We start from the raw sequence: 13,676 nt of genomic DNA, 5'->3' as shown, positions 1-13,676 counted from the left end.
GACTATATGGAGAAGAGAAACTTGGTAATAAAGGATTGTCAGTTGACCTTATAAGGGCATAACAAAGTCTGGTAGGAGAAGAGCAGTTTTTAACACTAAGAGTAGTTATTTGCAAGAAGGCATTATGAAGGACTTCAAAGTAGATTTCACTGGGAAACTTTAGATTGTGATTTAAGGGCTTTTCTAGCACACGCTCAAATTTGGTGAAGGAATTATACCAGCAGTCCCTTACAACCAGAAAATGTATCAATGTTAATGTTCGTTTGACCACTGTTTTTTCTTTTGAAAGAAGCAGGAGAACGCTTAGTGTGCTTATTAGAATCATAGAATATCTCAAGTTGGAAGGGACCCACAAGGATCATCGAGTCCAACTCCCTGCTTCCCACAGGACTACCTAACACTAAATCATATGACTAAGATCATTGTCCAGATGCTCCTTGAACTCTGGCAGGCTTAGTGCCATGATCACTTCCCTGGGGAGCCTGTTCCAGTGACCCACCAACCTCTCAGCGAAGAACCCTTTCCTAATCTCCAATCCGAACTTCCCCTGGTGCAGCCTCATTCCATTTCCTCATGTCCTGTCGCTGGTCACCAGAGAGAGGAGATGAGCACCTCCCCCTCTGCTGCCCGACTTGAGGAAGTTGTAGACTGCCATGAGGTCACCTCTCAGCCTCAATATTCATTAATTCCATGTCTGTCCTTTGACAGGGTTTTAGAGCTCTGGAGGTGGACTGGGAGGCCACCGCTGGGTGCTGGGCACAGAACCACTCTGAGTCCCAGCACAGAAACAGGACAATTTAAACATATGGGGGGAGGCAACAGGTAGAAACAGACAAGGGAAGACAGGAAAACAAGGAGTTACCATAGCATATCAGCAAGTAATCTGTTTTAAAATTTTCCAGAGGTCTCCTGCCAAAGCAGTTTGAAAGAGGTTAATCAGTTAGTCTCGTGGACGTACACAGATGTGTGAGATGTCAGTCTGGATAAAAAGCCTGAAGACACTTAATTGAAAAAATAACACATAGATGATGGAAGCTGGCAGCCTGGACCTAAAGGAGAAGGGAGTTTTCCTCTAGATATGGAATGAGAGATGATAGGTATGCTTTGACATGGAAGATAAGTGATTAATATATAATGGGATACTGGATTTATGTCAGTGGAACGAGATTGCATTTGTCAAGATTAGAACAAAAGATAGGAACAAGATCTGAAATAAGAGGGATGGGAGTATAATAGCTGTACGCTTTGAGAGGAGAGACATACTTTAAAGATAGTGTTTGTAAAGAACCTACAATATTTACATGTAAATATTTTGTAAATTTGTGAATCTATAGGGCCTAGATGCTTGTGTCTGAAGACAGAAGATGAGAGATGTATTACTCAAAGATGATGCTGCAATTCTTGGCCTAAATGAATAGTAATGTTGCCCAAGTAAGGAGGTGAGAGGAGAGCTTATTAGTCCTGTAGAGGAGACTCTACACTCTCTATCTTCTAACTGCACAAAATTGTGGTCCAGCTCACAGCAGTGGTGTGCTGTTAGTGATAGGGGGGAAATAACCTGCTCTGGGTGAGTGGTGAGCTGGTGGGGTCCAGAGTTTTTATGAGGTCCTTCTTTGTCAGTTCTCTCGTGGAAGAGATCTTCCATAAAGTTCTTCAAATATTGCTGTTCTTTGCTGTTTCTGTATTGCTCTTTAGTGGCAGCATTTGCAGCCTAAGGGTGTGCTTGAAGTATGTCACACCATTGTTGATAAAGTACCACTGAAAACATGTATTAATAACACATAGTAACATACTTGAGTATTTAGATTTTCAGAGCCAGGATTGACTTGACTGCGTTGCTCCCCAGTGGTGAAACCAGGAGTTATGAAGATCATCCAGGTTATTTGTATACCAGTAGAATCTCTATCATGTACAGTGTTTATTTTACATATATAGAGTCTATTTTCACCTACTGGAAAAACTTTTGGAAATGCTTAGGCAAATTATCTTTGTGTCCATATATAGCATCGGGGTATTTAATTTGCTTATTTATATAGGGATTGAGGACACGACATTGCTATGAAGTTCCTAGTTTTGACCTCCAGCCTCATGTCTCTGCGTACATCCTGGAACGGCCGGTTCTGGGCCAGTTCTGGTGTCTGGGGGACCGCGGAGCTTTCGTGTTGCTGTGGCCATCTTTTTTCTCAAATGCAAAACAGTGGAGCAGGGTAATGTGAGGTAGGTCCGAGACACTGTAAGGCTTCATTTTAGTTTGTTGAGACTTTAAAATTAGAATACAGCAAATATTTTACTGGAGTTTGAAAGTGTTTTAATGTCTTTTAAATTTCGTCTGTTGTACATTTACTGAAAAAAAAAAAAAAATTGAGTAGTTTTTTTCTTTTTAAGAATTTCCCTTCAGCATGTTTCCATCTGAACTGTACTAGAAGAATCTGAAAAGTTGAGCTTTTTTCCCTTTACTTGCAGACTTCTTACTACTTGTGCCCTCTGAGAGCCCAGCAGAGATAGCTAGGTGCATTGCTTTGGGATTCCGAGCAGAGGATTCCTGCTAACCCAAGTCAGAGTGTTGCTGTGCTGGTTCAGTCACCGAGGACTGCTTGATTACCTCCCCCCTGCCCATCGTCCTTCTTTCAACTTCTAAAAATTGTTCCTCAGATTTATCATTGCTTTTTAAGAAAGTCTTCATGAGCATGACCTGAGGATTTACAGGAAATCTTGAAATAAAAGTAATAATATTGTTATACATTCTCTCACATTCAGCCACACATGCGATCACAAAAGTAGCCTTGAAGCTGTTTCAGTTTTACAGCAAAGAGTGTTTCTTTTCATATCAGGTAATCCGATCTGCTGGGGTTTTTCCCCCCTTGGCTTTGAAAACATGCCTTTATATTAATAATCCTGGATTTTGTGCTGAAAGTTGATTGCTCTAATTGCTGATTGGTATTCAGTAACACTAAATAAAGGCTCAAAATTGCTTTTTCCTTTTTCTACTCTGAAATCTATCAGTGTGTATTTTTAGAGTTCACCATTAGTGGATGTATAATCTTTGTGTCTGCTTTTATTCTTGGCCACTGGGAGTTTTGCTACCAGCAATAAAAGGCAACCTCCATGTTGTAGTGCACAGTATAGATATTGTAAATTTTGGTCTTGCTTTCCATTGATCTGGTTTGCCATATGGGAATCATATTCAGCTGATCTTTATTTCCTGAGTCAGAAATTCTGTTTTACCCATCTTTGGGGCTTTCAGCATTTATTCTCAGTGGGCTGTCAGGTATTGCACATGAAAGCAAAGGTTCAAAGGCATATAAAGAAGGTTGAGGCCTGAAATGTTTACTTAACACTGTGGGTTTTTTTCTTCTTACAAACATTTGCCAGACTGGAGGATCAGCATGAAACCTTAATAAATTTTAGACTTTTTATACGCTATTATGAACATTTTACACATACATTATTTTGGTGTAGCCTGGAACATATCAGCTGTAAACTTGCTAGTATATGTTTGCCAGCGACAGCATTAACGGCATTGCAATTAGTTTTTTTTTAAGTTTATCAATTATTTTTCTCAGAGCTTTATTTCCTTTCACTTCTGTTTTTTTTTTTGTTTTGTTTTTTTGTTTTTTTTCTGGAACTACCCCTAACAGACTGCCATTGTGTTACAAAGAAAACTTAGATGAATGCAGTTTTTAATGACTATGACAAGTAAATTTTCTAAAATGAAGATACCATCCTCTCTGCGATGTCATTCCACTGAGAGAGAGAATGAATATGAGTGAAATGAGAATGAGCTTGTTGTTGCTCATCTGTGAATGTGCTGCCACCAATGAGGTAAACAGTCATAATCTTAAAAGCTTTTGTGCCTTAAATATTTAATCTCTTGGGAAACAAATGCCTAAAGTTCAACGGATTTGAATCACTTGGGGCAGTGATATAGAGGCTCTAGATCCTATTAGTGTAGTTGGATTTTTTTTTTCTCATTTGTACTGAAGTATGTTTAAGAGTTAGCATACTGGAGTGTGTCTGATGGTCCACTTCCATCTTCAGTATATCTCATTTTGCCTTTTATTTCCAAGGAAAGAAATGATCAGGGATCTTGATACTCAGTAATGGGATTTGTACTCTCTTCTTCTGTCCCCTTTCTTCCTTATTGCTGAGAGGATGCAGGGCACTAGGATTGGCTCAAAGTGACTGTTTTCATCTAGAAAAGATGTGGTTTAGGTGTGCCTAGGGTCATATTTTGTTGTTGAGGAACTGGAAACAGATGGGAAAAAGGCAATCAAAGCCTGAAAGGGATGTGGGGTTTCCCCCATAGCTCCTTCACCTTTCGCACAGGGACCACCAAGAAGAAAGCTGTTGGAGAGCTCTTCTCTCTCACAAAGAGTCCTGGACTCCCAGTCCCGCTCTCCTGACTTGCATGGCCTTTTCATCAGGAAGCTATGCTGCAGGCTTAGCTTGCTGTTTAGCATTCAGTCATGTCTGCCTTCTTTTCTCGCTTCTCCAGCCAAAACAGAGAATGGCAGCTAGGGGAACGTGGCCTCATGGACAGCTTGTTTCAAGTAAATGTGTTACCAAAGCCTGCAATAGGTCGTCTTTTTTCCCATCTTCCTTTTTTGTGTTTGTTTGTTAGTTTCTGGGAGCACTGAAACATTGCACTCTCATGCTGCTGGTTCAAGTTTCTCACTTTAATAATCAAAAGGTAATTACACAGAATCACAGAATGGTCAGGGTTGGAAGGAACCTCTGGAGATCATCTAGTCCAACCCCCCTGCCAGGGCAGGATCACCTACAGCAAGTTGCACAGGACAGCATCCGTGCAGGTTTTGAATGACTCCAGAGTGGGAGACTCCACCACCTCTCTGGGCAGCCTGTTCCAGTGCTCTGCCACCTTCAAAGTATAAAAGTCCCTCCTCATGTTTGGATGGAACTTCCTATGCTCAAGTTTGTGCCTGTTACCTCTTGTTCTATTACTGGGCACCACTGAACAAAGACTGTTCCCATGTACCTGGCACACTTCCTTTAAGTATTTATAAGTATTGATAAGATGCCCCCTCAGTTTTCTTTTTTCTAGACTGAAAAGACCCAGGTCCCTCAGCCTTACGACTCTTCAGCTGTCCCGGCTTTCCCCTGACAGTGGCTAGGCTTATAAGACAGTTTCCCATCCAGTCCTTCCCAGGCTTCTTCTGTTCCACTACTTGTCTTATTTTGAACTGGAAAGAAAAACCCAAGGAAACAAAATAAGTAACCAGAAGCAGCCAGAATGGAGACCTTCAGTAGAAGAAACTGCTATGTCAGCCGGAGGTGTGTCAGGCAGCGCAGAGCTATGTGAGGTAGTGTTGGATCTCATCACTGCAAGACCTGCCATCAGCAGAATGAGCCTATGTTGGGACGTGTCTGAGACTAAATGGCATTGTGATCTCCCACCACGTGTTCCTGGTGGGAAGTCCTTCCCAGGACCAGATGGAGCTAAAAGCGTGTGGTGTTTGTTTAATCTTTTCTGAATGGGCTTCTGCTAAGAAAACTGAATGAGTCGGTATCTCAGGTATCTCACTGCCAAAGCTGGGGACAAAACAACCATACATTTCTATCAAGCCTTCTATCAAGCACTCCCTAGACAACATGTTCAGAGAGTTTCCTGAAGTATTACTTGGAATAATGATATATTGTCATAAATCTCATGATCTCGTGGTGAAGTATTGTGAACAATTGTGACACTGCTGTTCAACAGATGCATAAAAACTCCCAAATTTGTCTTTTCATGGGGAATTTACCTGGATTTAGGACTTTCTGTAAGCTAGGACCCTCCACCATCTTGTCAGGTGGTGATGTAATTTTCAGTATGCATACCTTTTGCAAGCTGTGCGTTCAGTACCACCGGCGTAGCACAACTGGATGTGAAGATGTAGCAGTTGAAAAAAGTTGAAGTAGGCAGTACATGCTATTTTAAAATATGTCTGTCTTCTGATTTCTCCGTTATCTCCTCACAGGACTTTTGGAAGATGTTCGATGTCTTGGTATTTATTTTCAGAGTTCTTGGCTTAGTTCCCCGTGAGCTCCAGAGTAGAGCCTGTGTTGGATGACTGGGCTTCTCTGGAAAAAAGGAGCTCCCTGTGATGGAAAAGCTAAAGATCTTCTGTGCAGAGTAGAGGCCTTGCTCAGGGGGACGTCCAAGTCTTGGAGAAAGAAAAACTGAAGACCATCATGATTTTAATCATATTTCACTTCTAATCCAAAGTCTTTTTAAATTAGTTGGTTGTTTTTTTTTTTTTTTTTTTTTTTTTTTTTAGTATGGGCACGTGGAATTTTATTTGTATGTGTATTTTCTGAACAGACCAACTTTCCAGTAGCCCCTAGGACAAAATAACTCATGGAACTAGAAGAGAAAAGGGCTTTAACAAAACAGGACACTCATCTGCATATTTCTCCCTTGTGGGAAGAGGGCCAGAAGACATATATGTTACAGTGACAGAACCGGGTACATTCAGATTCTGCAGTAATGACCATGGTTATACTGCAGAATAGCATATCGAGGTTAAAGAAACTGCTGTCTTCCAGTAATTTTCACAGAAATAATGTTTGTATAGATCAAAAGGATGTTATTAATTAACAGGAAGTAGCATCTTAGAAGCTAAACTACATAGTAGGAGCTGAAGCATAGCTAGCTAATAAAGGTAGTATGAAAGAAATTATTCTCTACGTGGTGGGTATGAGCCTACTTGACAAAAATGTTTGTGGTATTTTTCAAATTGCTCCAGACCTAACCTTTCATTTGAAATCCATATATTCATATTGGGATAGTAATTGTAATCTTGAGAGTGTAAACTTGTTACTGTGTTATTTTCCTGAATCTGCTGGTAATATGATACACTAACTCTATCCTTATTCCATTTTCTTTATTAATCCTTTTTTAGGTACTCACTCTAAACCTAATGATGGTCTTTAAAATTCAGCGTTAACGATTTCATTTATGATAACTTTTGTGGCTGGGAAGGGGAGAATGATGATTGTCAGGAACATCAGCAAGAAGGAAAGTGGAGAATGAATAAATGCAATAGGGGAAAATGTGAAAAGAAGAAAACAGAATTAAGAGGCATAAATATGGTAATTGTAAAGATGAATGTATTTTTACTTTGATATTAGACATAACAAGCAGGTAGTGGAAAATGATTAAAAATATAGTTATTTCATTATAGATCATTTTCCCTTCCATATCTTTGTTCAAAACATATCACTCATGCGAATGAGAAAATTTGATGGCAGGTTATGGGCCATAGATTGCATTCCCAAACTTGTACGCCAGAGTCAGCAGCCAGGAATTTGATGATGTCTGTAAAGTCAGCGTGATGCATCCTACTTGATTTCTTTTTCCCGTTCCCCATCCATGTTTAGCCTACCCCCACAGCACCACGTCTGAACCCTCCTCCTGTACTCGTGCCTTACGCACTTCAGTGCACTGACTGGTCCCAGTTGCTCTTCCAAACTGCTGACCTCTGTTCAGCTGCTCACTGTTGCAGGCTGTCAGCTGAGTTGAGTAAACTTCTGCTAATGAAAGCAGATAAAAAGTCACTGGAATTCATTAAAGCTTTTGCTTAACTTAAATCATGCACTAAGAATGAATGTATTATTATTAAAAACTGAAATTGAATTGTAATGAAAGGAACCTGCAGATTTTAGTTAGTAACTTCCATGCATCTCTATAAAATTTGTTTAATTCTAATAAAATAAAAGTGAATCCCCATTAACTGTAATGAAATAAAATTAAGCCCTCTCTGACTTACGTTCATGTAGTCAGTCAGCCCCGTTATTTGAAATCTCATTGGGCTCAATTTGCCTGCAAGGACAACAGAATTGTCATTTATTCTAGGGGAGCTCTGTTGGTACAAAACCAGCAGGACTAGGTCTATTCTATCTGGAAAAAAAAAAGTGCCTATACATGGGATTCACGTGAGGTGTGCTACAGAAGTTGACATGATGCAACAGGTTTTTTTTAAGAATCTGTTTTGAATCTGTATAATAAATGCTTACATATCTGGTAGTTCAAACATATACTGCTTTGTTTGAAGATGGTTTGTTTCTTTAGTAACTTCACTCGCCAGTATGTTAATACAGTTACATTAAAAACGTCATGGACAAGTCGTGTTCTTGCTGAAAGTTTGGTTAATATTTTTGGGAAAGAAGTAATTCATTTTTGTCTTGTTTCAGCCTAATAAAAAAGTCTTCTTTGCCTTTATTTTCCTTTTCTTTCTTTTTTTTTTTTTCTTTTTTTTTTTAAATCCATTGGCTTTGTTATGCTAGATCATTACTAGCTTTACTTTCTACTGCATTTTATCATAATGCTTTTTGAGTATAAATAAACTCTGGTATGCTAAACCTAATAGCAATTAAACTGGAAGTGTTTGTGTTTCATCACTGTGAACTTCGCAGAAACGTTTCCATGACAACCTCCATGCTAGTTAAGGCAACCAGAGGTGATCAACAGTTTATATATTTTTTTTCTCTTGTAAGAATGGAATTTGTGTTGACAGTTCTGGCCTTTAATGGCACTTTTGTACTGTGTGAAAGTATTTGTTTACTAGATCATATGCTGTTAACTGTCAGGCCGAGATAGAGTGACTGCTTTTGATAAAAGGGCTGCATTACATCTCTGAGTCTGTGAAGCTCTTGTACTTTAATTACTCACATCAGTACAAAAGTATCCATTTGCTTCAATACACTTAAAAATTAGACTTATTAGTTCCAAAGCATTAATGGTGAGTTAATTTTGTCCTTTGCATTTTTTTGGAAAACAATAACCTAAAAGCTGCTTTGTTGTTTTAAATTTAAACTAATGTATTTACAGTGATAAAAATCACATTTCATGGTATGGGGTGAATCATAAGTGCTGTAATTATTTGCACTGTGAATTAGAATTTCTAGGCCCTGTTTTCATACTTAGCTGATGAAGGCTGTCATGCTGGAAGCTGAAATATGCTAGTTACGGGCTCTTGTTAAGAACATCGTTTAAGTAGAGGTGTTTTGTCTCTCACAAGTTTAAAAGAAACAAGGGTACCTTGTTTCTTTTAAACGTGACTGAAATAAGACACATCTCTGGAGTGTAACATAATAGTAGTACAGGTAGGCTCTTGTGTATGGTACATGTCCATCAGATAATTAGAAAGCTTCCAGAATGAAACTGTTAAATTTTTTTGTGTGAGATATTTTTCTTCATGGAGTACTTTCTAGATAGAACATCTGGAAATGAATGGATGAGTTATTAGCTGATCTGTTAATCAGCTAATAACTGCTACTACAGCAAGTTCATTCATTACTAGCGGTCAAGTTTGAAGGCATTACCTATGCGGAGTTCAACAACTTGCTTTTGTTACGTGTCTGTTCATTGTCAGGCTAATGGACGAGTATTGTCATGACTCCTCAGCGTGTATGTAGCAGAGGATCATTTGGTTTTGATTTTTTAAAAAATGTAAATATTTGGAAGGTACAACAGTGTCTTGTAAAAGTCTGTTTCAAAACAAAGACTGAATGTTTTGTCATAATGAATACCTTGGTTTGGGGGGAGAGTAGTATTTGGGAATACTCGTTTATATTCAAGTATGAGACATCATACTTGTTGCATGTCTTGCATGTGAAGACATCATTTATATTCAGGACCCCAGTCTTTTGGACATGTAATTAATTTTAGTAATTACTTGCAGAATGCTTATTATTTCAAGTAATGATACCATCACTTTTTAAGCAACTGAATCACTCCTGAGTGATCTGTTAAAACTAATAGGGGTCGAAACTGTGTAAATTAAGATTTTGTGCAGGTTTGTATGTGGATGCCATTGCTTTTGCAGTGTGTGTGTCTGTTGAGTCAGGAGTTGCTTATGTGGTTGTTAGTGACACCAGGAAGGGAAATGAAAGGGTTGACATTAGATGCCTAAATTCCCTAAGTGTCAAACTGTAGACAGAGTACTTCTTTCTACACTATCAGTGTAAGATGCTGCCACTACCGTAATACCCACGCCTCATCTCTGGGAGTTTGCTGTGCCTTTCTTCGTGTAGGAAAGCTGGGATATTGAGAAACTTCCCAGAGAAGGGAATTAGCAAAGGTACCTGTATGTGCAGTCTCTCCAATCCCTAACCTGTTTTAGCTCAAGGGCTTGGTCTGTAGTAGGGTATGTGCAGCGAACATGGCTACTGTGCACTAAGCCACTTCAAACTCTTTCTTGGGTCACTTTGAAAGTAACTAGATATACATTAATTTATATGAGTTTCAGTTCAGATCAGCTTGTTACTTCAGAGCTTTACATAACTGAGCTACAACCTACGCTAAATCAGTTTCTCTGAATGCATAGGTATATGCAGAATCTAAAAACTCAGTTTACACCATCCTTGCAGATAAAAATATGTGGGTTACTAGAATGAATATATTTTATTATAGTACTTGGAAGCAGGCTTTGTTTTCTTGATGGTCACTTGGTTGTGAAAGATTGTGTGGTACTTAAGCATGTGACACAAATAAGCGCTGTGTGCTTCTTTCCCAGAGTTAGTGTTTATAAAAGGTACTTTGTTATCATGTCTGAAATAATATTATGTAATCTGTATTTGTTGTTTTTTTTTTTTTTTGTCACCATGGTGTAAAGTAGACGCCACCTGAATCTGAACTGTAACTCTGGGGACATGACACAAAAGAGTATTGAGGATAGGCGTAAACTGGGAGGGACAAACAGGCTACTAGCCCTAACACTTCTCTTTTTTTTCTCCAGGAAAAATGAATTCATATTGGAGCAGCAACAGAGATGGGCTGCGAGGGTGATCAGGAAATGGAAAGCTTATCTTGCAAGATGAGACTAAGAAAGTGCGACATGTTTGGCTTAATGAAACAAAAACTGAGAGAGGATATGATTTCTCTTTTATGTTTCTAAATGTGTTAGGGAAAGGCAGAGAAGGCATCAGGGACGGAGAAGAGCTGTTTTAGCTAAGGGACATTGTTAGAACAAGTACAAATGAGTGTAAACCAGTCCTGGATAAATTTAGGCTGGAAGAGAGCACATTCAAGACAGAACTGAGCATTCAAGTGGTGTGGAGGAGAACAGGAGATTTCAAAGAGGGGGTCTTCTCAGCAAAATTGGCATGACATGGTTGCTTTAAATAGCCAAAGATTGCACATGGCAACTCAGATTGTTCGTTCCAATCCTATGCCCGTCATTATGCCTAACTAGATCTGTGAACCCCCCATGCTTTCTTGCTGCACAGTACTGTGAACACTTGTAGATGGAATCTAGGAGGAGCTTTTTAAAATTATTTTATTTGTTTCAGTTCCACTACATGTTTAATTCTTGGGTAGATTCCTCAGTCTGTTTTCAGATAAAGTGCCTTCTTCAGTGTGATTGAAAATAATACCTGAGACTTCTTAAACTTGTTTTTTCTTGGTTGTTTTGTATGTATGGGAGTACTGCCTATAGATTTCTTCTTTGATTCATTTTGCTGTACTTAGTTAAAAGCTTTAACCAACCTAAGTATCTTCTTTTTTTTGCCTTTGGTATTTTCCACGCAACTGGAAAGATACAGTGATTATCACCATGTTCTTGACGGTTTATTGTGTCACTATTACGTACATTTATTTAATCCATTTGAGCCTTCATTTCTAGTCCCTTATTTTATAACTTAACTTCCCGACAATATTTTTTTTAAAGTTCATCAGTACTTCAGGGTACTCAAAATTGAACACAACAGAAGTTATATAGAGTAATTGCTGTGGGAACACCACGTCAGGGCTAGAAATGCTTTTCAGCAAGTTCTCCTGCTCTTAAGAGCCAAAGAAGTCTTGTGGCAAAAGGATATCAGCTCCTCATCTGAGGCCACCTCACCACTGTGGTCTTGCACGTAGAAGGTATCTCTTCTTGATATGAGGAGATCCAGGAGACTTAAGAAAGGAGGGTATCCAGAGATGCATTTGATCAGTTTTGTTTTTTTTGTCCTCTCTGTTTCTGGAATATATATATACGTATGATCCCAAAGCCTGTCAATCTGCCACCCAGTTGTGGTAAGCCACCTTCTGTGCCAGATACCCAGATGGCATGGCTGTGCTTCCTTCTTTAAAACATACTTGTTTGTATCCCTTCAGTGAAGTCTCGGGAAAAAATGACAGATCTCTTTCCCAGATCTTCTCTCATGACCTTCTAGAGCTCAGAGGCTCTAAAACCTCATCCCCAAAGGTTATTCAGAGTTTTGTTTTACCTAGGGCTTTGCTGATTTTAAAAGGAAGTTAATTCATGTTTCCTGCTTATTAGACTCTGGTAAAATGGACTTCAAGATCTTCTTAAGTCTACTTCAGAACCTGAATTCATGTGCAGTGTACTGAATATTCTCATAACCTGGCAATTGTTAAGGTTGCACTTCTAGTCATGCAGTACTCAGTTGCTGGACTGTATTTCTCCCTTGCAAAGTCCTGATAGGCTCTCCTGGGAATATATGGCAGCAGTACAATGCATCATACCAGACAGTGCTGCCGAAGCAAACTGGGCATGCACATGAGACTGGGATGCTACCTAGAAAGATACTTCATTAATCTAAGGTCATTAAGTATTACTACATAATTAAGTAGTACTACAGATCGAATATTACTACTGACATGCTGTTCCTTTTGTGAAGTGCCCTTTCATGTCCCATCTAGATCTCTTTCTTTCTGAGTAGAAGTATGTTCTTCTCCACTTGGATGGACAGCATTTCAGGCATCATGATCTGAAGAGCTCTGGATCAGTGGCTTGGAGCTCAAGTCAGCATGCTTCTGAGAAGTTCTATTCCCATTCCTCATGGTCATCACATTCGTGTACAAGTGAGAAACTGTCAGATGTACTATAACACCTGGCAAACTAGCGTGAGTTCTGATTCTCTTTTCTGGGAAGTAGTTAAGTTCTGCAAATGGTACATTGATGTACAAGGTGTTGGAACAAGGTGTTGGTACCACATGTGGGGTGTCCTGATAATATTGCCAAATGAACTGAGCCACTTCACCCTGAGGCACCATGAAGAGGAGACTTCTGTTTGACATCCTTGGGAGAAGCTTGTCAGTGGTTTTCATAAATCAGACATTACCAAAAGGTTTGGACCTTTCATGACTTTTCTGGTTGGTGTTGATCTCTGTTGCATTTATTATTATTCCTTTGGCCAGGCAGAATGATACATACCTTTTCCCTGTTCCCATAAATGTTCTCATTGAGGTAAAACAAAAGGGCTGTAATTATCAGAGTCACTTGGGATGGTATAGACAATTTTGATACCAAGATGAATCACATTACGTGGAATAATTGGAGGTTGCTGCCTCTCCTTCAGGATCTGCTAATGCAGAATTTTGGGAACATGCCGAAAGTTAGTGTGAGTCTCACTACTTTACTTTTTGAAAGCTGGATGACTCTCCCCACTAGAGGGAACATCAGTAGCAGAAACCTCTCCAGGAGAGGCTTGTGAAGTGGACCATATTCCCAGTATGCTGTTCTCATCTGTCCACCTGATCCAGACTTCTGTCCCACACAGTCTTGAGTATCTTCATTGAATCACTCAAGATTTCTCTGAGTTTCATCCCGGTCTGTTTACCAATTTACCAACCTACATTTTAATTCTGTAGGTTACTTGAAGTTCTGGTTAAGATATTAAGGAGTCAAATCCACAAATGTATGCAAGTCTGGTACTTAAGATGCCTA

At 39.2% G+C, this 13,676-nt stretch overlaps 1 protein-coding gene across 1 annotated transcript in view; it reads left to right on the top strand.

Annotated features, from left to right (window-relative positions):
- FOXP2 (forkhead box P2) overlaps positions 1 to 13,676 on the top strand; it is a gene marked incomplete at its 3' end in the record, with an annotated part of 437,141 nt that overhangs the window by 18,154 nt on the left and 405,311 nt on the right. The gene's annotated exons all lie outside the window — the stretch shown is intronic.

Source organism: Vanellus vanellus (genome assembly GCF_965231255.1).
Source record: "Vanellus vanellus genome assembly, chromosome: 1".
NCBI lineage: Eukaryota > Metazoa > Chordata > Aves > Charadriiformes > Charadriidae > Vanellus > Vanellus vanellus.
The sequence above is the reverse complement of the archived record's forward strand: the minus strand, read 5'-3'. Positions and strand labels throughout refer to the sequence as shown.